Source organism: Sinocyclocheilus rhinocerous, unplaced genomic scaffold (assembly GCF_001515625.1).
Source record: "Sinocyclocheilus rhinocerous isolate Xijiao unplaced genomic scaffold, SAMN03320098_v1.1 scaffold1115, whole genome shotgun sequence".
NCBI classification, from domain to species: Eukaryota; Metazoa; Chordata; class Actinopteri; order Cypriniformes; family Cyprinidae; genus Sinocyclocheilus; species Sinocyclocheilus rhinocerous.
In genome coordinates, this window is record NW_015658514.1 from 615,625 (window position 1) to 624,833 (window position 9,209).

The 9,209-nt window shown below is 37.1% G+C and overlaps 2 pseudogenes; both read left to right on the forward strand.

The window, feature by feature from the left end:
- Window positions 1-3,610: 3,610 nt before the first annotated feature.
- LOC107722420 (zinc finger protein 408-like) lies at window positions 3,611-7,710 on the forward strand (annotated as a pseudogene).
- Window positions 7,711-7,932: 222 nt separating this feature from the next.
- LOC107722377 (prothrombin-like) overlaps window positions 7,933-9,209 on the forward strand; it is a 37,241-nt pseudogene continuing 35,964 nt past the window's right edge.

Sequence of the window (9,209 nt, forward strand, 5' to 3'; positions counted from 1 at the left end):
TTAAACTACTTCAGTCTGTGTGCACTGAATTTATTTAATACACGAGTTTCACAATTTGAGTTGAATTACTGAAATAAATGAACTTTTCCACGACATTCTAATTTATTGAGATGCACCTGTATATATACTGTATATATATACCTTGCTACGTGTTCTGCGTTAGGCTAACTGAGACTTGTCATTTGCACTTAGTTTTGACTGCTTTTATTGTCCTCATTTGTAAGTCGTTTTGGATAAAAGCGTCTGCTAAATGACTAAATGTAAATGTATAAGAATGGGTTCTCCATTCATCCAAGCCACCATAAAACCTGTGAATGAAGGTTGCTACATGTTTTACAAATCACAGCTTGAAGTGACCGGATCATGTGTGCGTGTGTGTGCATGTGTTGCATCCAATCTGCCCTCTGAGCCTCTCCTGGCTTAGACTGATCCATGTTGCCACGGTGACGTGAGAAGGCTGAGTGATCGAGATCCTTTCTGCATTCATCACGGGGGCTGGTTGGTAATTTAGAGAGGAATGACTGCTGAACAACATCATGGTTTAGAAACATCAGTTCAGACCATCTCCTCAACAATCGACTCAAAACTAACAGACACAAAATGTGCAAGTCCTTAACAGTAACAATTCAACAATCAATTTTACCAAAGTAGAGAGATAAATAACTGGGACAAGGAGACAGAGATAAGAGGATAACAGGATATGAGGAAAGTAACAGAACTAATGAAGAGGGAAAAAAACAGAAACAGATTGATCTACAAGAAAACAAACTGATAGAATTTAAATGCAGAGACAAACACATAGGAAGCGAGTAAAGAATTAGCTGCTTAAGACATTCACTGTGACTGGATTTGTCTTCTGACACTATAAGCTGCTCTACTTTGATGGCTATTATGGTCAAAAACATAAAAAACACTATATATATATATATATATATATATATATATATCCTCCTGACTACCAGGAAAATTAAAAGAGCCCTTCTTGCTCCTATTTTTGACTGATAAAAACAAGGAATGTAACATCCACTTTTTATAAAAGTTCCACTCATAAATAATTGTTGTGTGATGAGATTTCATGTTAACTTTTCCCTAAGAGCAGGTTCCCCAATATGTTTAGAAACTACAAATAGCTTGAGGCATTGGACAGAACTGCACTTTTATCAAGAGATCTAATACAGGTCAAATTTTTCTTTATGCCAAAAACTTTTTATTTGCACATCAGACAAAAAAAATGATCTCTCAAATCCATTTCCATTGTAAGTGCCATATAAGTGCTACTGCTAGCTGCTGTGATTAGAGCCAGCCATTACAGCTAACCTTTATGAATCACACTGCAACATCTGTTTCAGGTAGCATCACAAAATGAAAATTTTGCCCTGGGCACAAACTTGTTCAGGGATATTAGACTACTGTAACATATATTTCTGCTATATATGTTTCTTGCATTAGCCTACTGTATGTACACTAGCAGTCAAAAGATCAAAAGAGCAGTAAGATTTTTAATGTTTTTTAAAGAATTCTCTTCTGCTCACCAAGCCTGCATTTATTTGATCCAAAGTACAGCAAAAACAGTAATACTGTGAAATATTTTTACTATTTAAATTAACTGCTTTATATTTGAATATATTGTAAAATGTAATTTACTCCTGTGATTTTAAAGCTGAATTTTTAGCATCATTACTCCAGTCACATGATCCTTCAGAAATCATTCCATTACAGCTAACCTTTATGAATCACACTGCAACATCTGTTTCAGGTAGCATCACAAAATGAAAATTTTGCCCTGGGCACAAACTTGTTCAGGGATATTAGACTACTGTAACATATATTTCTGCTATATATGTTTCTTGCATTAGCCTACTGTATGTACACTAGCAGTCAAAAGATCAAAAGAGCAGTAAGATTTTTAATGTTTTTTAAAGAATTCTCTTCTGCTCACCAAGCCTGCATTTATTTGATCCAAAGTACAGCAAAAACAGTAATACTGTGAAATATTTTTACTATTTAAATTAACTGCTTTATATTTGAATATATTGTAAAATGTAATTTACTCCTGTGATTTTAAAGCTGAATTTTTAGCATCATTACTGTCAGTCACATGATCCTTTAGAAATTATTCTAATATTCTGATTTGCTGATTATTATTATTATGGTGAACAACGTAATTAGAATTTGTAGATTTTTAAAGTTTTTTTTTATGAATAAAAAGTTCAGAACAGCATTTATCTGTTCAGAGAGAATCCCACCCCCCCATAAAAAAATGATACTGACTCCATGCTTTTGAATGGTATAGTTATACTATACAGTGTATAATGTTACAAAAGATTTTTATTTCAGATACATGCTGATCTTTGGATCTTTCTATTCATCAAAGAATCCTGAAAAAAAAAATGTACCCAACTGTTTTAAATATTGATGATGATGATGATAATAATATAATAATAATAATAAAAGATGTTTCTTGAACAGCAATTCAGCATATTAGAATGATTTCTGAAGGATCGTGTGACACTGAAGACTGGAGTAATGATGCTGAAAATTCAGCTTTGATTGAAGGAATAAATTACATTTTAAAATATATTCATATAGAAAGCAGTTATTTTAAATAGGCCTAGTAAAAGTATTTCACAATATTAGCTACTGCTTTTGCTGTATTTTAGATCAAATAAATGCAAGCTTGGTGAGCAGAAGACAATTCTTAAAAAAAAAACATTAAAATTTTACAGTTCAAAAACTTTTGACTGGTAGCATATGTATGTATTTATTATTTTAAAGGCTAGCGGCTCTAATGGCATTGCAAAAAAGATATAGTTCAGTTTCTGATAGACTCTAATGGCATTGAAAAGTTATTAGTGCTGTTATATTGTGCATTTCTAAGGAAATTTATATTATGCCATTTAGAACTTGTAGAACTGAAACATGTAGAATGATAAAGCTGTAAATCTAAGTGATCTGATATGTTTTGCATTTGTACTCACTGTGGGCAAATTGTGAATAGCCAGCATGAGAACATTTAACCCCTTAACTCACCCCCCATTTTTAAAATAGGCATGAAAGTGCACTATCTAAACTTAAAATACAAACAAACACTACATCAGAATGTGGTGGTGTTTTATACTTTAAAGTATACTTATAACCATTGTTTTTGTCAAAACGTCCACAAAAATGTTTGCCCTAGCTGTGCTGTTCTACCGACTGCAGGCGTGTAAAGCAGAGATGTGCCTCTAGCTCCATCTTGTGCTAGAAAGTTCGTCTGCATTTGTTTTGAAAGTCTGGTTCAATTTTTAAAGATTTAATTTTAAAATTTAAAATTAAAGATTAAAACGTAGCTCAGGAAAAGACCATTAAAGATCTGAAATAAGGGTTCTCCTAGTTCAGTAACGTTAATTAAAAAAACATAAACGGCAAGCCAAGGAACATCTATATACCTGTATATACGACACTTGCTAAAAACATCTGCTAAAAGCCTTTATAATACATCCATGAACATCTTATTTAACATACATTCCAAACAAATATGATTTTCAGCTTTCTTTGGTGAGGGCGAGAGCAGCGGTAGCTGTTTCTAGAGGGGACCGTTTCTCTGTAACAGTCAGCTACCTGACTTCCGGTCGATGCACTGTTGGCTGGTGAACGATAATTTTCCCGGAGTTTTGGATGGATAAACAAGACCGTCGAGTGGCCAATGCGCAGAGGAAATTTAGCCCTGAGTTGGTTGGAAGTGTTTATGCTCATGCTTATGTTTTCAGATTCAACCAGTTACCAATTAGATGAAATAGATGACCGCTGGTTTTTAGCTCAATCTGCATTTATGAAGAAGCTTTAAAGATACACAGCAAAAACAATATTTGCTGGGGATCTAACGTATAGGACATTGTGCTTTACTCCATAATGTTTTATTTCACTTACGAAAGATGTGGAATGCATTGGACAATGATATTCATCTTCGAATATATTTTGTCATCATCTGCATCTGCAGCATCTGTCCCATAATACTTTATAGTTTACTAACGGCACATTGCTTTATAAACGTACAAACAGAATTATCACGTGAAAGGTTACCAAAGTCTTAAAATTACCATAATTGTTCTAAAAATTGTGCATTTAACAATTAAGAACTGCATTAATCCGTATTGCATCTAACCATGTCATTTACAGTACAAAAATTACTAGTAGTTACAGCCATTGTTATTACTGTAAAACCATAATAAATTAATACAGACTTTCCTTCAAACAGCAAGAAATAAGAAACCATTTAGAAATAAATCTTTCTGATGTATCTGATAAAAAAAGAAATAGAAAGAAAATTTAAGTTAATTTAATTAAAAATGAAAACAGCCCAATAACAATCATTCATCAAGAACTAGTAGTTTGTTTTGTAAGTGCTGTCCATCTATATCTGCATTTAATTTAAAAATGTCCCATTTTTATCACTAAATTGTCTGAGCTACAGTTTTCAAGATGAAAGTGTGTGAGTACCACCTTGTCTAATTGTGGTGTGTTTTTATCTAGTGGCTACAGGCATTGAGAGGGATAAAGGCTCTGGGAACATGAGAGACTCCATCCACATCGTGCTGAGATCAGTACCACGAGGGCTGACCCTGGGTCCTTCTCTGGCCGAAGATGGACAGCTAGGTCTGTGGTGTGTTGGGCGAGTGCTAGAGAAAGGCACTCTGCTAGGCCTGGAGGAACCTGACAAAATAAACAGCAAGGGAAAAGCTGAGGTATGCATACTAGTGTGTTTCAAATTTCATTTTGCACCATACAGCTGAGACAAAGGCTTGTTTAGTACCACTACAGAAAATGTGTTCCAAGAAAATAGCGACTTTTACATTTACTTCTCACCTAATAATACTGCAAGTACTTTATATTTTCAGAAGCATTGTTATAGTTTTTTCTCTTTTTTAACTGTTTAGTTGAATAATAGCCCCAAGTAAGAAGTAAATGCATGTACTTATTATCCAGGGGATTCAACATACATGCCAAAATGTGTTAAAAAAATTAAATCTCAGATGAAATCTACTGGATGAGGTAAGTTTACCCAGAATTCATTAATTATTATATTTAGTAGAACTATTAAGTGACATATCAAGACATTGCAGAATGAGACTTGTTTAATTGCCTTCACAGGTTTGCCTGCAGTGCTCAAAGTGAGGAAGAGAGCAATGTCAGTGTGCTCGAGGTGGATGGAAAATTAGGCCTTAGGGTCTGTCGAGACATTCAACCAGGAACAGAACTGCTCCTCTGGAAAGAACAAGAACAAGAACAAAAAGCCCCTCTTGAAAAAGAAGTAATGCAACTAAAAGCCTGTGAAATTAGTAGTACTCCAAACAGAGAACAAGAAGATACTTTAGAGGCCATCACCTCTCAGACTGTGCAGGTGAGTTTATACTTAATATTTGCACTGTGTAAGATGTCCATGATATGATGTTGTTCTTCGTAAAATGTGGAAACGTTTGTATTCTAACAGATCCTGTTCAAAGTGCCACACAAAAGGATACAAAACCTCCAATCAAGGAGAAAAATCTTGTGCAGGAGTCTAGAGCATGTAATTTCAGTGTCCTGGAGCAGAATGGGGTAGATGAGGCACATGGGTAAGGTGAAGGTCAGCAAAGTGATGAACATCCTGCTAGAGATAAGATCCAGAGCATCAGTGATAGTACATCACAAGCCCAGAGTTCATCAGAACATCTGAAGCCAGAGAGAAGCCTGAGAGCCAGCTCTCGTCTTGCTGCTAAACCTCGAAAAGTGCACTCATCAACCATCCTTATCTACAAACGACAAGATCCAAAAAACAGGTCAGACCTCAGCAGCAAGAGGAAGCTCTCAGATAACAAAGACAACACAATGCAGACATTGTATGCTAATGAGGATTCCAGCGCAGAGCAAAATGAGCAGGATTTTCCTCATTTTGTTATCCGAGAGAGGAAGTACAAATGCGACGAGTGTGACAAGAGCTTCTTTCAGCTGTGCCATCTGAAGAAACACAAATTCACACATCAAAATCAGAAGCCTTACATGTGCACAGAGTGTGGTAAAACATACAGTTCGCAGGAGAGCTTCCAAGCCCACTTGCTGATGCATCGCGGTCAGAGGCCCTTTCAATGCTAGCACTGTGACAAAAGCTACGGCTTGAAACGGGACCTCAAGGAGCACCAGGTTCTTCACTCCTGGCGAGAAACCGTTCGTCTGTGACATCTGTGGCAAAGCTTTCGCCCGCCGGCCCTCGCTACGCGTCCACAGGGAAGTCCATCGGACGAAAGAGGCTACCAGGCTCCCAAAGTCAAGTGTCCAGAGTGCAATAAAGAACTGGCCAATTCTGGTTCTTTGAGGAACCACATGCGCCTGCACACTGGAGAACGTCCGTACGTCTGCCAGCACTGCGACAAGAGCTTTCGCCAACGTGGCAATCTGCTGGGAGCCTGGGACACATGCGCATCCACACGGGAGAGAAACCCTACCAGTGCGACCATTGCGAACTGCGCTTTTCCAAAGTTCCTGAACTGCGCCGGCATCTGATTTCACACACGGGTGAGGTGTATTTGTGTCCTGTGTGTGGTAAGGCTCTACGGGACCCTCACACATTGCGGGCCCATGAACGACTGCATACGGGAGACAGGCCCTATAAATGCGAACAATGTGGGAAAGGGTACACGATGGCAACCAAGCTAAGGCGCCACATGAAGTCTCACCTAGAGGAGAAGCCACATGTTTGCCAGGTGTGCGGAGCCAAATACACAATGATGCAGAGTTTGCAGCGGCATCTGCAGTCTCACAAACATCACTCAGACTCTGGTCATGCATTGCCGACACGAGGTCGGCCCAAAAAGTCGGGCCAGAAAGCAGAGGATGAGCAGGGTAGGACTGAATGCAGTAGTTTGGAGGAGGGACGGGCTGTGGCATATGTTCAAGCCTCAGAAGATTTCACTATGGTGTCTCACCCAGAAGGTGTCATTTTGGACTCTGGAGTGTACCACCATGGCACAATTGTTTTGGAAAAAGGAGTGGAGAAGGGGCTCGAACGCATTGAGCTCAGTGAGGATATGATTGAGATTATTGTTTCAGATGAAAATACCAAGTGTATAGTAGTGCAAGAACAGCCTTCTAAGTGTGTAGAGCTTCAGGAACAGGAAGCAAGTGCTAAATGCCTAGTTGTGCAGGAAAATGATGCCAGCAGTGGCTGTATTGTAGTTCCAGAGCAGGATGCTAATAGTTGTTTGGTCATTTTACAAGGTCCGGATGGTTTAAGTTCAGTGGCACAGACTGTAGAAATAGAGACAGGGCTGTGACACTTAAGTGTTTCCATTTTACATATATATTATGTCTCACACCAAAGGAAAAACAACCTTTGTGAAATAAATGTTTAAGCTCTGTTGAATTTAAGTCTTGCTGTTCTTTGATTTTTTTTTAGGAGGGTTTGTGGCACATATCAGTAAATATTGACTCCTGTGCGCAGTGGACCTTGTTTCATTACTGTTTATACAGACATTGTACAAGTACACCAGCAAAACACAGCTGTGTTGGGAAATGAGCTAATACAAGAGGAAATTTTATGATAAATCTGTTGCGTTGATGTTAAAATTATCACATCATTTATGCGTTAACAGTAAAATTTAAATGCCATGTTTGTACTTTTTACATAAAGTACATGCTGATTACTGATAAATGAAAGGATAAGCAGAGTGCTAACAGAGCTCTTCAGCTACATAGAAAAGATCATCATTTCATGATGCATCTACATTTAAATAAATAATTTTTAAAAATATTTAAAAAGTTGTTTTAGGATATATATTGTAGAGTACTTTTGTTATAAATATTAGAATTTTTTATAATATATCCTCACACATGAATTCACATAGCTTGGAGATATGAAGCTTATCATCTTATTTTCATTCAGTATATCTGTGATTCATGTTCCTCAGAAAGCAAAGAATGTTCCACATTGATATAAGGGTGATCTGATACAGAAAATTGGCTTTTTTTGAGTGAAAAGTGTTCAGACACTTTGTTCTCTTTGAACAATGGTAGTTCAACATTAACTTGGTGACTCCAGTAACTCCAGCTGTGGGCTTTTTGACTGATTAGATTCGATGAGACGCTCCCAAGTTTTTTCAGGATTACAGGCTCAGTCATCCTCAAGAATGGGAGCGAAAGCGGCACCTCTTCTACTATCGCTAGTTCTTGGACATGTTCTCCACCTCACATTGTGTAATGACGGTAAGCATTAACTGAGATTTCTCTGCCTTTTTGGCTAATTAGGCTAAAAACAAAATTATAATGTGATGATTCTACATATAGTATGTGAGTCTAGATGTTTTTGGAGAAACATTGACTTTTGTGCCTCAGTGTTTATCGACAACAAGGAAGCCTCTCAGATCATTCGAGCAAAGAGGGCTAACACGGTTTTTGAGGAGTTAAAACCAGGGAATCTGGAGAGAGAGTGTGTGGAAGAGATTTGTGACCACGAGGAAGCTCGAGAAGTGTTCGAGAGAGTTGATAAAACGGTGAGCAATGGCCTTGTGGACAGATTAGCTGCAGTTGGAAATAAATGGAAATGTTTACATTTCTATCAGTGCATTTTTTTCAGTGGTATATCTCTATATAAATACAGATATTTGAAGTGTGGTATAATTCATTTTTTGTAGTATTTTATGTTAATGATTTTTTTCTTCCATTGCCTCACAGGAGATTTTTTGGGCGAAATATTTGGGTAAGAATATATAGCCTATATATAACACATTACGGAAAGTTTCAGTGTAAACGGTGACAACATTTTGTGTAAACAGTTTCTATTGAACCAGGGACAAAGTGCATTTTCACTGACCTTTGCCTGATCAATTTACAAATTAGTAAGATTAGTATCAGGTTAAAACAGTAGCAATTATAAACAAACCTTATAATGAATAAATATCATTGGTTGGAGTGGTAATCCTTTATTTTTGAGCTATTTCTAAATATGAAATGTTTACAACTTTAAAGGGGTCATATGATGCTGCTAAAAAGAACATTACTTTGTGTATTTTGTCTAATGAAATGTGTTTATGCGGTTTAAGGTTAAAAAAACACATTATTTTCCACATACTGTACTTCTCTCTCTCTCTCTCTCTCTCTCGCTCTCTCTCGCTCTCTCTCACACACACACGATGCGCAAAACTCTGCATTTGAACAGTCAATAGCAAATACTTAAACTAATAACAAAACAGTAGCTG